The sequence below is a fragment of the Mycteria americana genome, chromosome 1 (genome assembly GCF_035582795.1).
Source record: "Mycteria americana isolate JAX WOST 10 ecotype Jacksonville Zoo and Gardens chromosome 1, USCA_MyAme_1.0, whole genome shotgun sequence".
Classification (NCBI taxonomy): Eukaryota; Metazoa; Chordata; class Aves; order Ciconiiformes; family Ciconiidae; genus Mycteria; species Mycteria americana.
The window spans coordinates 163,461,958-163,474,508 of NC_134365.1; the positions used below are offsets into that span (position 1 = coordinate 163,461,958).

The window sequence follows — 12,551 nt, forward strand, 5'->3', positions numbered from 1 at the left end:
TGTGGGACCATTGTACCTGGACACAGTCTTTGCCTTGGAGAGGACTAGTACCTGCTGTTAAGAAAGCAGCAAATGCCAGCAGCCAATACCTCCTGTTGCTCCCACGTGACGGCACGTGCCCACAGCCACAAGCTGCCCCTACTTTCTCTCTGTAGCCTACAGGGAAAGTGAAAGGGGCTGAAAACCAGGATGTGATCCAAAACAGGAATTCAATCCCCTCCCAGATAATTCCTTCCATCCAACATATCACAACTGTAAGCAGATTGTGAACAATTAAGGGGAGGAAAAGGTGAATTACGAACATCACTGTCAGAAACTGTTCATTCAGAGGGCACACACTTCCTTCTTGAGTATAAAGTAACGCGATTCCCTGGCACTGAAACAGGGTGTACTCCACCTCTCGTTATGTGCTAACCAGGAGACATGTTTTCATGTTATTTACTAGGATGTATATTTTTCCCTATGACCCTCAGAGCCTTGCTTGGGTTGAGATTCATCCCTTTTTAACTGTAATTAAGCATCCAGTTGCCCTGGACTTCCTTCAGCGCAAAAGGAAAGAAAGGGTACTTCCAGAGAAACATTCAGGCCAGCCAAAACTGAATAGATGAACTTGGCCTTCATCCCATTGCTACTTTGCTTCTCCCTCCAGATTATGCAATCTTGAGCATGGTGATATGCTTATTTCTTGTTATCATTAACATTCATGAATTATTTTGTCTACTGTGCTGTTAGGAAACAGATAAGTGCTTACGCAAAAGATATTACCCATATTAGCTGACATCATCAGTATATTTTAAACAGTCTCCCGAAATGGAATTCAAATGACCAAACTACTGAAGACAAACATTTCCCAACAAAAAATGTAATTCATACCCATTAGGCTGCTCTCACCACCAGCTATTTCAGGATATCCTGACATTAAATCAAATATTTAAGGAAGGGCTTACATTTCTTTTTGAGTGATGCTGAATAGATCTGGATATGTGCCCTTGCTGGAGATTTATAATTAGGGTTAGCATTACACTGAGTAATTTTAAAAGCTTGAGAAATCACAAGATCTGTTGAGGTCATTTCTCTGACATCACAGGTGGATCCAATACTGAACATAAAGATTCCACAGACCACATGTTTGCTGATGTGCAAAAACCCATTCATCCTGAAAGCAGCAGAGACATGAACTTGCCGAATCAACTGCACTTCTTCAACAAAAGCATGACCGTCTCTCTTCCACTCCTGATAATTACGATCAAGAGAGGACGCGATTAAAATCTATTTCACTCCTCATAACTGCTGGCAATAGTGTCCCCAGATGTTCCTAAATAGCATTTTTAACTGAGGCAAAAAGCGCATTAAAAGCAATGGATTTCTGTCAGGGCTGAGCTGGTGGGCTCGTGCAAAGCGCTCCCACAGCTGCACCAGTGGCCACGGTGGAATTCAACTCACCCACCTTCGGCTGTCTACAAGTTGTGTTTAGTCTAAGCTCATTGTCTGGGTTGTCTCTCTGCAGTCGGACAAGAGAGAAGTATCATGAGAGAAAATTCATCCCATCTGGAGACATGTATCACACACCTGGGGTGAATTGCCCAGCAGGGGCACCTCTCATTCCACCGACAACTGGGGGAGCCTTTCCTACTCCCTGTGAATCTCAGGTTCAAACAACTAAAATCAGGTGGGATCAATCTTACCCCAAAACTTTAGCACAGGTAAGATTGTATGGTCTGGCACACCTTTTGCTTGCAATTCTTCCACATGCCTGAGATAGGATACACATGGCATTTTGTTTTGGAGAAAGAGGGGTGAACAGAAGAAAGATACATTCTTATAGAGCTGTGTATTTGTTTTAAGCAAGATAATGGTCTTGAAGGGGCTTAAGAAGACAACAGCAGATAAAGCAGAAATAAAGGTAGCACTGAGAACATATAACAAGGGGGACAGATCCCCAAAGCAGAGCTACAGCACAGGCTATGAATAACAGCAAAACCCTCTGTTTCCTAAATGTGTTGCCCAACACTTACGAATCAGAATTACAAGCAAAATGTAAGTCCCATGTTTTCTCATAGTAAAAATAACCAATTCCATTCAACATCATGTTATGGCCTATATTGAAAAGGAGCTCCAGTAAATTTGTTACCTAAACACAAACACCAAGCAGTTTTCTACATCTAGAGCATCGATGAAAAGGAACTCAAGAGTCGACAACACAACATTCAGTAGCACTATCCTGTTCAAAAGAAGGCCTTCCATCTTATTTTCGCCTTCAAGTGATGGCTTTAAGGAGATTCAGAGTCCAACAGTAGCCTACAGAATAAGGATCAAATTTTGACTTAGCACACCCATCCTGTAAGGTGCTGAGCACCCGTGATGAATTGACCCCCTGGCCCCACAGGCACGTGGCGCCGCTCCTCAGGAACTCAGCAGCTTGCAAGGCCAGCCGGCTGGAATGGCTCACAGTGTTTCCCAGAGCACATGTGGCCCCACAGGCAAGATTTTGCTAGCAGAAAATTGCTCAGCAATGGTCTTCAAGAACAATGAAGAAACTCAAATAGGAAAAATGTAAACAAAGTGCTTTATGTGTAGGCTGCTGCTTAAGGTCTTAAAAGAGATGCCAAATAATGGAGCAACATGTCTGTCTAATAGCCATACTTTTCTAGTTATGAAGAACTGGCATTATCAATTGAAAGAAACACTTAAGTAATTATATACTCAGTCTCTGATTCCAGTATCTCCACATTAACAGATCAATAAGTGATTTCGAAAAGTATACCTTCTAAAAACCATGAGACAGCTATATATTTATATAGTTATATTGAAAATAGATGTATGCATGGTTTTTTCTTTCACCACTTAAAGTTACAAGACTGAAAAATACCCATGGCAATACAATGCATGCAGTTATATAAGGGGCGATTTATAGCCCTGTTTTAATGACTGTATTTGGCAAAGGCAAAAATCTGCTTACTGTTATTTCTAGCAATAGTATACTCTACTAAACAGCCAACCGTGTGTTAAAAAAAAAAAAAAAAAAAAAAAACCAACCAAAACCAAACATAAAATATACACTAAACCTTTACGTTGCTGCTAAGTAGTTTGTGAAATCTGGTTTTGTGATTACATTTAAGATGTTTTGTGCAGTCACTATTAGCCAAGTATCCTATGCGGGGGCAGGAAGGACGTCTAAAGTATTCACAATAGGCTTGAAATGCTACACTGTAAATCACACCTCCAAGAAGCACAGAAGCCCATACATCATAAATAAACAGATAAATAAATAAAATCAAGCAAACAAACAAGGCTTTGCTTTCTTGTTGAGAATGTCTGAAGCTGCCCAAAGCTGACAACAAAAATAGCCTAAATATTCACAGCAGTATGTCTTTAACAAAACTGCACCTCTGACCTCTAAATATTCATAGAAATAACAGTCTAATAATGTAATAACACGGTTGCATGCTAGGATACCAAGAACCGTGCTTTGGAAAGAAAAATGTCCCTCACAAAGTTTTCAACAGGTGTCAAACTAGAGATTTGATCCTGCAGTTAGAGCAATCAACGTAGCACTGTGCATACATGATATACTACCATTTCTGATGGCTTTTACGTGGAAACAACAGGCACTATTCATATAGAATCTCAAGCCACTGGTACCACAGCAAGTATTACATTTTCAAACTGTCAATCATCTATACAAAGACTGATGGAAAATTTCAATCAAAATTTTGTGCTCAAACTCAGCTTTCAATACCTCCTATTTCTGCTTTACTTTTCTGACGAGTTTCACTTCTCATCTTAAAAAAACCCCAGAACTACAGACTTTGGTCCCTTACAACCACGCACCTTGAACCAGAAACTCCCATCTCCTACCTCAAGAGCATCACTATGTCTGAATTACTTTGTGAGTACTGTTTTCACCAAACAGTGGGTTTCTCAAACTCAACAACATGGTCTTCTCTTTCTCTCTCATGCTGGTCACTACACAGCTGTTTTTTAAACACGTGGTTTCTGGTCACAAAAGCAAGAGGTCACTTTGTCCATAACTGGAAGGTTAATCTACAGTAGCTGTTGCAACCCCAGCTACTGCCCTTCCGACACACAGGCGCCCAGGAGGCAGCAGACGCTTGTGCTCACTGGTCAAACTGGGGAAATCCTGCCCCTGGGGCATCAACCGTGTTAGGGGCACCAGCCTTAACATCAAAACTCTGCCCAGAAGTTACTTATCGCTACTGCAAAACTGGTTTGTGTCCTTAAACCAAGAACGAGCACAGGGGAGGCAAGGGGGCGAGGTTCCTAAAATCCACAAGGACTTGGTGGCAGCCCTCTCTTGGGAAATTCCCCCTACACTCTCACAAGGCCAGGGAAAGTGCCACAAAAGCATTTGCAAATGGTTGTTCTACTTCATTTCTGATGTGTGTACATACATGTTTTACCTGCAGTCACTGTTGTTACAGAAAGGCACACACTATCACAGCCAAGCACATTTCAAAATCATATAGAAATAAAGAGAAGAGGCAGCTTCTCCCACTTCGTAACCCTTTATTCACAGTTAAAGGTTCACATCCAGTAGAATAAAAATTAATCTCTAATTATGTCAGGACTGAAATGATAACTATTACATTTCCTAAGCCTTGGAAGCATATCTTCTTGCTTTCTTGACATTTGTTTATACAGTTAAAACAAACAAACAACGAAACCCCCAACCTTTTAGCCAAGTACCATAACAAAGAGAGAACAGCAAAAACTACAGCTGCTCTCAGCTGAATCCCAGTTTACCTAGTGTTTTCACCTCAAAAGTCTGAATGCCCGCAACAACAAAAATAAAGCAACCTACTGTAGATTCCCTGAGAGGTGAACAGAAGTCCAAGTGGGAGCTCTGATGAGGAATGTGAGCTAATTTACAGTGGTCAGTTTCTGGGCTACCTTCATTTTTTTCAACTCACAAAAAGGCGATGCCTAAAAGCAGACCCTGCCACAGGAGTGGCAATAAGACTCCTAAATAATCCCAGGTGCATGGACTTACATAGGTGTTAAATTTTTTCAGGTGCTGCTAGGTTGTAAGTGGATGTCACCTTGGCATCCTTTCCCACCAGGGCTGGCAGGCCTCAACAGCAGAAGCTCCCGATACTCCTTTCCCTACAAGGTCTAGTGACTCGTACGTACCACAGTAGTGCGAAAGTAATGGCATTCCTTCACTGAAGGTGGAGGGGAGAGAAGAAAGTGTAAGTGCAAGTGCATTTCAGAGAAGACCTGTGCTGAACAAGAGCAGAGAGCTGAACGCCAAACAAACTGTATTTGGGGTGGGAAGCGAACAGAACAAAATAAAAACAAGCACGCACAGGATATTTTAATATTCCTTAATTTGCCACTTTATCTTCAAAGTAGCAAGTCTTTTCTCAAAGAGACAGATGCCTAAAAAAATAAATAAAAAAACCCCTTATGCCTTTTTGAACAAAATTTCCAGACTGCTATTACTATCCTCTATATGTAATTCAAAATAGAAGAAATCCCCCCAAAAGTAAAACAAATTCTTAGAGAAATAATTCAAAATATGGTAGCCAGTGACACCAAGATATCCCAAATGAACATGTTTTTGACAAAGGCAGCAGTAATCTTCCACAAATGCAGGTGAAATCCAGCATGTCTGATCACATACTACTGTTACTACATATAGTGATAATTAACCAGAAAAACAAAAAGAAACCCTACCACTATTATTATAGTTCAAGTTTTTCTGTAAAAACTCAGCAAATCAATTCCAGAAAATCTGGTACTGTGAACTGTCATGCAATTAACCAAGGTATAGTCAAAATACACCAGACTGGTGAGCATGGAATAATATTCATTTATATATTTAAATGATGAATTATCTGCCTAAGAGATGACTCATTAAGACCTTGCAGTTGCCATTTAGGAAAGCAGTAACACAAGCAGCAGCTGGCCAACTTTCTTCATCTTGCCATTCCAAACTCGTGTCTTGAAAGTCTTTCTCTATGGACATCTTATCTGCAAACCACTAGCAACCGTGATCCTTTAGGAACCAGATTATTGAAAGATTGTTTATTAACAGAGAACAAACAGCCACAGAAAAGGTACCTCACTTTCAGGTATCACCTTCCTTGACCAAAACTGAATTTGAGACACACAGGTGAAAGTCTGAGAAGGAGGTGGAAGATTCCATAAAGCTAATCTGTTGGAAGCCTAACTGTAAAGGATCTGACACAATGCCCCATATGTCCACAAACATTGCCTTAAGTGCATCAAACAAGCCCAGGACACTGACAGAAAGTTCAAATGAAATCTTTTTAGGTGACTGAGGTGCAGGTCTTCAGCTCAATCTGCATTCAAATTGCCACTGAAAGCCCCAAAACGTCAACTTAATTTTTGTATTTTTAGTATTCAAATTTGAAAGGTGTGTTCTCAAAGTATGACTGAAATGTGAGGTAATATAATCTGCAATGATTAGCTGGGACAGTCTCCAGAGAACGCCCATTCTGCCTGAATGTTTACATCATTTCCACTACAACTTTCCATACATCACCAGTTAAATTAGTTACATACTAGGCTAGACCACACCACCCGGGAGGTAAGCAGCATAACTTTCCCCACTTTATTCTCATACTGCCATTAAATCACTTTACATATTAACATCTACTTAATCTTTAGGATGAACCATTAATCAAAAGCATATGCATACTTTTAATTACACTGTTTCCTAGGGTCAGCATAACCTTATCTCGTTCTAAACTACATTACTTTTATTGTAGCTAATGAGTCAACATTTGAACATTATATTTAAATGCACAAAATCCCTAAAATTTGCTCACATCAAAGACATGAAAGAAAGACAGGCCACTGTGTACTGGGGATGGTTTACAAGCTTGAGATAGTTGGAGGCTGTACTGATTTAGAGCATTTTTTCTCATAGTTTGCAATGATGAAGATGATGTTGACCATACCTGGACAAAAGCTAGGTGTCAGGAAAGAGAGCAAAAGCAGAAATAAAACCCAAGGAATGTTATACACTCATGTCAGCTGAAGCATGACATTAATACAAGAACAAACGGGTATTAACCTGGCTATGAATATGTTTAGACTAGAAATTAGAAGAAATTTTATAACTGGTTAATTAGTGAGGTTCTGGAAGAGTTTTCCATAGTGAATATACAGGGCAGTAAACGTAAGTACATTTAAGATGGAGTCAAAATAAATTTCAGATGGGATTATATAACACGGCTGCTTGCAGTAAGAGAGGACTGTGCTCAGTAACCCAGAAAATCAAGTCCCATCCTATATTCCCAAAGACAACCTAAAGGAACCAAGCAATGCCAACTCATGATTTTGTCATGAGCATGGAATTTTTCTTCTTTAAGCCCCCACTACTGAGGCTGATGGGAGAATCTGTTTTAAATTTAAAGAGTGAATAAATAAAGTGTTAGCCTGGGGTTGGAGGAGAACCACTTTTAAAATATGAACTCTGCAAGCTCGAAAACCAGAATGCAAATAAAAAGAACAAAACATCTGTTACTTCTTAAAAATCTCATCGTTTCTAAGCCACTGGGGGCAGAGAGAGGCTGATTCATGATTTCTGAATGCTTAGGTTGACAATTCAAAGAAGCAAAGTGTTAAGGAGTCCAAAACTTAGCACACAAAAGCACTAGGATGCCTAAAAATGGAAGAGTGTAGATGCCTAATTTAAACATTCAGCTTTTGAATGAGGCTTCTTGAACTTCTTTTCTGCTGCTGCTGCTTTTGAGTAGCAAGCAGCTATGAGCTTTGACCACAGCCCTCTGGTTGCTCAAGAGCTCGCTCTCAGCCTGTTGTCCTGGCCACAATGTTTTTTGTTTTTCAGCTGCTTTGAGGTCTTCGCCCTTGGTTTTGTCCTGATTCATTGCCAGCCACGGTTCCTCCTCCTTTAGAAGTTGGTCGTTTCTGAGCAAAAGTCAATGGATCTATTAAGAAAAACCCTGTAAAATTATGCTGATATACAAGGCAAACCATGGACTCATTCCTGTTACTAATGGACTCTTAAAAATCCAGCTAATTTTAAAATCTCCAGCACTTTTCTGGTTTAGGATAGCTTCATCTCAGTTTTTAAAACACAACTTACCTCTCAAACATTTACTCACATTCTTTCTGCATATCTGCACTCAAATGATACCAATATACTGCAGTAATATTAAAAATAATTATGTTACAATCTTAAAATTAATTTCTATTATTCCCAGCAGACTCCTGAGAGCTATTTATTCAACTTTCAAGGCAGCATCAAACAGAAATATTTGGTAGAGGTAATGAGGATGACGGAGAGTTCTTATTTGTTTTTCAAGATGTGGGCAGATGAGTTTCAAGCACAAATGGTGGGTCGCTGAAGAACTCCTTTCCCCCATATGCTGTCCTGCCCACAGTACTTCCACAGCTGCTGTGGCTCTCTGGTCTCATCCTTCCACATTTCCCTGATATTTTTCCAGCTTTGACCGCTTTGTCTCTTTATACAGTCTGCCACCTTTGACATGACACATCAGAGATGCAGGAATCTCTTGCTAGGGTACAACATAAGGACACAGTAAGACCTTACCATCACCTTGACAGCCTGAACAAAATGCAGCTACAAGCGGAAAAAACCCCAATAAAAACCAGCCGTGCACTCTGCTACACTAACAGCAGCAAGCCCTGCATTATTTACAGAGCAAAACTGCTTCAACAGTTGATTAAATTCTTGATGGGAAGATCAAACCTCCAAATCTCTCACTCTCTCTTGTGACAAACAATAGCATTTTGGTTTGAATTTCATGCAATATAGGTGCCACACTGTAGGCTTTGCAGTCAAATTATATTTGATCAGTTTGAAGGCACTTCGGACTCATATTACAGTGGTAAGCAAGCATCCTATTACTGTCCAAAGAGAATGTTTGTCTAAATTAAAAGACCCCGCTGGGTACTGACAGCAAGCATGGGAACACATTTTTAAATACTCCAAAAAGAAAATTTGGGGAAGATATTTCAGGTAGCTTTGATAAACAGGGGGCATTGGAAAATTCCTTTTAAAAATGGGCTACATAAAAGATAACACTTCAGTGTGCCAGTAGGAAAACAATAAGCTCTTGTTTTACACTGGTTTTCTTTTTTAAAGCTGCCAAGTCATACTCAAACTTTGCCACCTTTACCCCACCTGATGTTAATGGACAATATGAGTCAGGAGGTAATGAATATCAACCTCTAAACGCCTTAACAAATACATTCCACCTAGGCTTTGGTCTTCTCCAACCCAACACCAAGTACACTTCATATCAAATTCAAGTTTAGTGAGAAAATACATCCACGACCTCTGGAGAAGGGAGGTGAGCTCATGATTGCAACTGAAGCATTTTCATCATCAAGATCTAAGGCCAGGCCCCCTCAGCCTGCTCTCCTTGAGGCCACAAAACCACAGATGAGCAGCTAAAACTGTCTCGGCTCTTTCTGCTGGCTGGGTTCAGGGTCCCCACTCAGCGCAAGGAATGACACTTATCTAAAGCACTCTGCTCTTGCTGGTCAACATTTCATGTGGCTAACTCCAAGTGTTTATCCCTCTACAGGTGCCTAACACCCAGCAGAGCAAAGCCAAAGCTTCTCAATGAATCTGTAATGCCAAGTTGTTACCTAAAGAACCAGTCATGAACAGTGTCACATCTGTGAATAGAAAGATTTATAGATTTATTTTCACCTTTCAGCTCCCCTCTGTATTTTAGAAGACAATTATAAAAACAGAAAACAAGACTATTTTTAAAATTCTTGTTAGTTGGTATTTGCTGCTTACTGCTTGTACATTAGCGAAAGGTGCCCATTAGGACACAGTCTGGGCCATCCGTTTCCCTCAAGCACTGTGGCTGCTATAGCAGAATTGCTGCTTTGGACCTTGGAAACAGTGCTGACCTTGAATTTGCATGGAGAGGTTAAATATTTTAGTGGTAACAAAACAACTGTTCTATGAGTAATAGTTTTATATTATCCCAAGGGCCATGATTTTGTTTATAATTACTCAGAAATAACTTTTTCGTAACATAAACTCTCTTACTTGAGCTCATCTCTACAGCTGCATTAGCCTGTTATGCCTGCAATCCAGAAGATGAGAATTCAAATCCCTTTCCGTCTTTTTTTTAAGCATTGTTTCTGAATGCACAGTTGGAATAAAATTACACAAGCATAACAGACGTCCTCCTTCCAACCCGAAAAGCCAACTACAATATAGCTAGCAGAAGAAAAATCTGCTAACATCTTCAAGAAGTCCTTAATCTATAATTAATGTCAACAACCTTTAGAGTCTGTAATTCTTGCATCTCACATTCATATTTTAAAGGTATAGTAGTTCTGAGTTATGCTGGGTATGGAGACAGTTTAAAAATTAAAAATGAAATAGCATTACATTTAAGAGATAGCAATGTAAATAGCGTAGGAACTCCTTTTTTCTTCAAAATTAAGAAAAAATTGTTCAGCACCACTTGTTAAAGTTACAATCTCTAACCTTTGGATTTTACTTTGCTTATCTATGATCATAATAGTTTGCATGCTAGTGTTCCTCAACCCACCACAGGCATTGGATGATATTGTGAATTAATTTTTCTCCATCAAACCTAATATCCAGCAATGCATTTATGTGTTGTGAATTTTTAAACACATACAATGACTTTCTGAGTCATGCCCACTCACTTTAAAAAGATGTAGTCACATTTAAAAAGCAACCAGTTAAGTGCATTTCAAGAAATATTCAACTCGCCATTGGCCACCTTTCTGCAACCAGTGCCTACAGCTCATGAAACTGTTGCTTTGGTAATGAAATCATCACTCTTTCTCCACCTCATTGTCTTTCTCCTGAACTCCGTTTTCTTGGAATTATGTTCTATATGTAAAATCTCTGGAAGCAGCCCAATGCAAAAGTTCTTCCATAAAGTAATCTTTTTGTCCCCATTTGAATCTGTCTACTTCTAAGGAAGACACTCGGATTTACTCACAATGCTTAAAGTAAGTCCTTACAAGATTATCCTATCACTGAGCACAGGACTCTCTTGCCATCAGTTAAGAGAGGGCATACACTTCAGCTCTGCTATGGAGACAGATACTCAGATCCCAGTAAAATACAGCTTCCTCCCTGGGGTAAGACACACAAAAGGAAAGGACTATATTCCAATAGAAGAAGAGGTGTCAACGTTGTCGTGGCATTTGTGGTTGAACCATCAGTACTGGAAAAATCAACTGGATATGGCCAGCAGCAGGAAGATTTTTTAGTCTTTCAATACTTCATCAACAAAAATTTGAAGATGGCAACTCTAGGTAGCCCCTACCACTGAAGGAGATTGGAGACAGATGAAGAGAGTCAAGTGTTAGCATTTCAGTTTGGATGCAACGATGCTTGCAAGCAAAGGCACAAGTGGCAGGTATGCACGCCGTAAAGCCTCCAAATGCTCCTATATTTATTTGGATAACTTATTTTAAGTAGACAGCACATGAAAAACATGCTATGTACCATGGAAGTAGGTAGTGCCATCTACAGTTGGGTTTGTCAGGCACTTTCCATTATTAACACTGTTTTCAGTCACTTTTAAAATTTTGCTAGGTCATATTCCACACTAAGTAGATCTTCTTAGGGAAGTTTCTACCACAGCACTTTAGGCAAACTACTAAAAATGAGAAAAGGGAAACATCCACCATTTCCTCATCTTAACCAGCCTTGCAAGTATTTCTTTGCAAAGGTTCAGCTGGTATCATGCTTCTGAGAAGGGGCTTAAAATCTGGACAAGAACCATTCCAGAAGAAGTATACTGTTTTGAGAAAGTCTAATTTATGTCATAATACATCTGTATCAGAACCTGGAATAAGGCTGCAGCAGCCTTAATCCTACAATGTGCTTATATTTGAAGGTTCAGTTTAACAATGGGAACATTTTTTAGACATTTTTATTCAACTATTTCAGATTTATTTTTTTAAAAATCACTTTTGTGAAAGCTCCATCCCAGTGAAATAAAATGCTTCACAATAAAAGAATCAACACAAACACACATCCACCCCCTCCCACCAGAAAACATCCAAAAGATTGATTGAGAGCTGAAGACATGAACAGAGTGAAAGTGATTATCATATGATCATTTTCCCTTTGACTCCAACACTGTCTTCCAGAAGGACTTGTTGATTTCAGCTTCTTATAGTCTGAAACTAATGTAGGATTTAGCTTTAGGACTGTGGAATCTACTGCAGCATCAGGTATTTTGGCAGTAGAAAGGAGCACACATTGAAATTATTTTGAAGCTGTCATTTACATATCACAGAATCACAGAATCGTATAGGTTGGAAAAGACCTTTAAGATCATTCGGTCCAACCATTAACCTAACACTACCAAGACCACCACTACACCATGTCCCTAAGCACCTCATCCAAACGTCCTTTAAATACCTCCAGGGATGGCGACTCAACCACTTCCCTGGGCAGCCTGTTCCAGTGCTTGATAACCCTTTCAGCGAAGTAAAATTTCCTAATATCCAGTCTAAACCTCCCCTGGCACAACATTTCCTCTCGTCCTATCATTTGT

The 12,551-nt window shown here is 39.7% G+C and overlaps 1 protein-coding gene across 5 annotated transcripts in view; it reads right to left on the bottom strand.

Moving 5' to 3' along the window:
• The window catches only part of FARP1 (FERM, ARH/RhoGEF and pleckstrin domain protein 1), a 171,640-nt gene that overhangs the window by 85,405 nt on the left and 73,684 nt on the right, over positions 1-12,551 (bottom strand). The window lies entirely within an intron of this gene.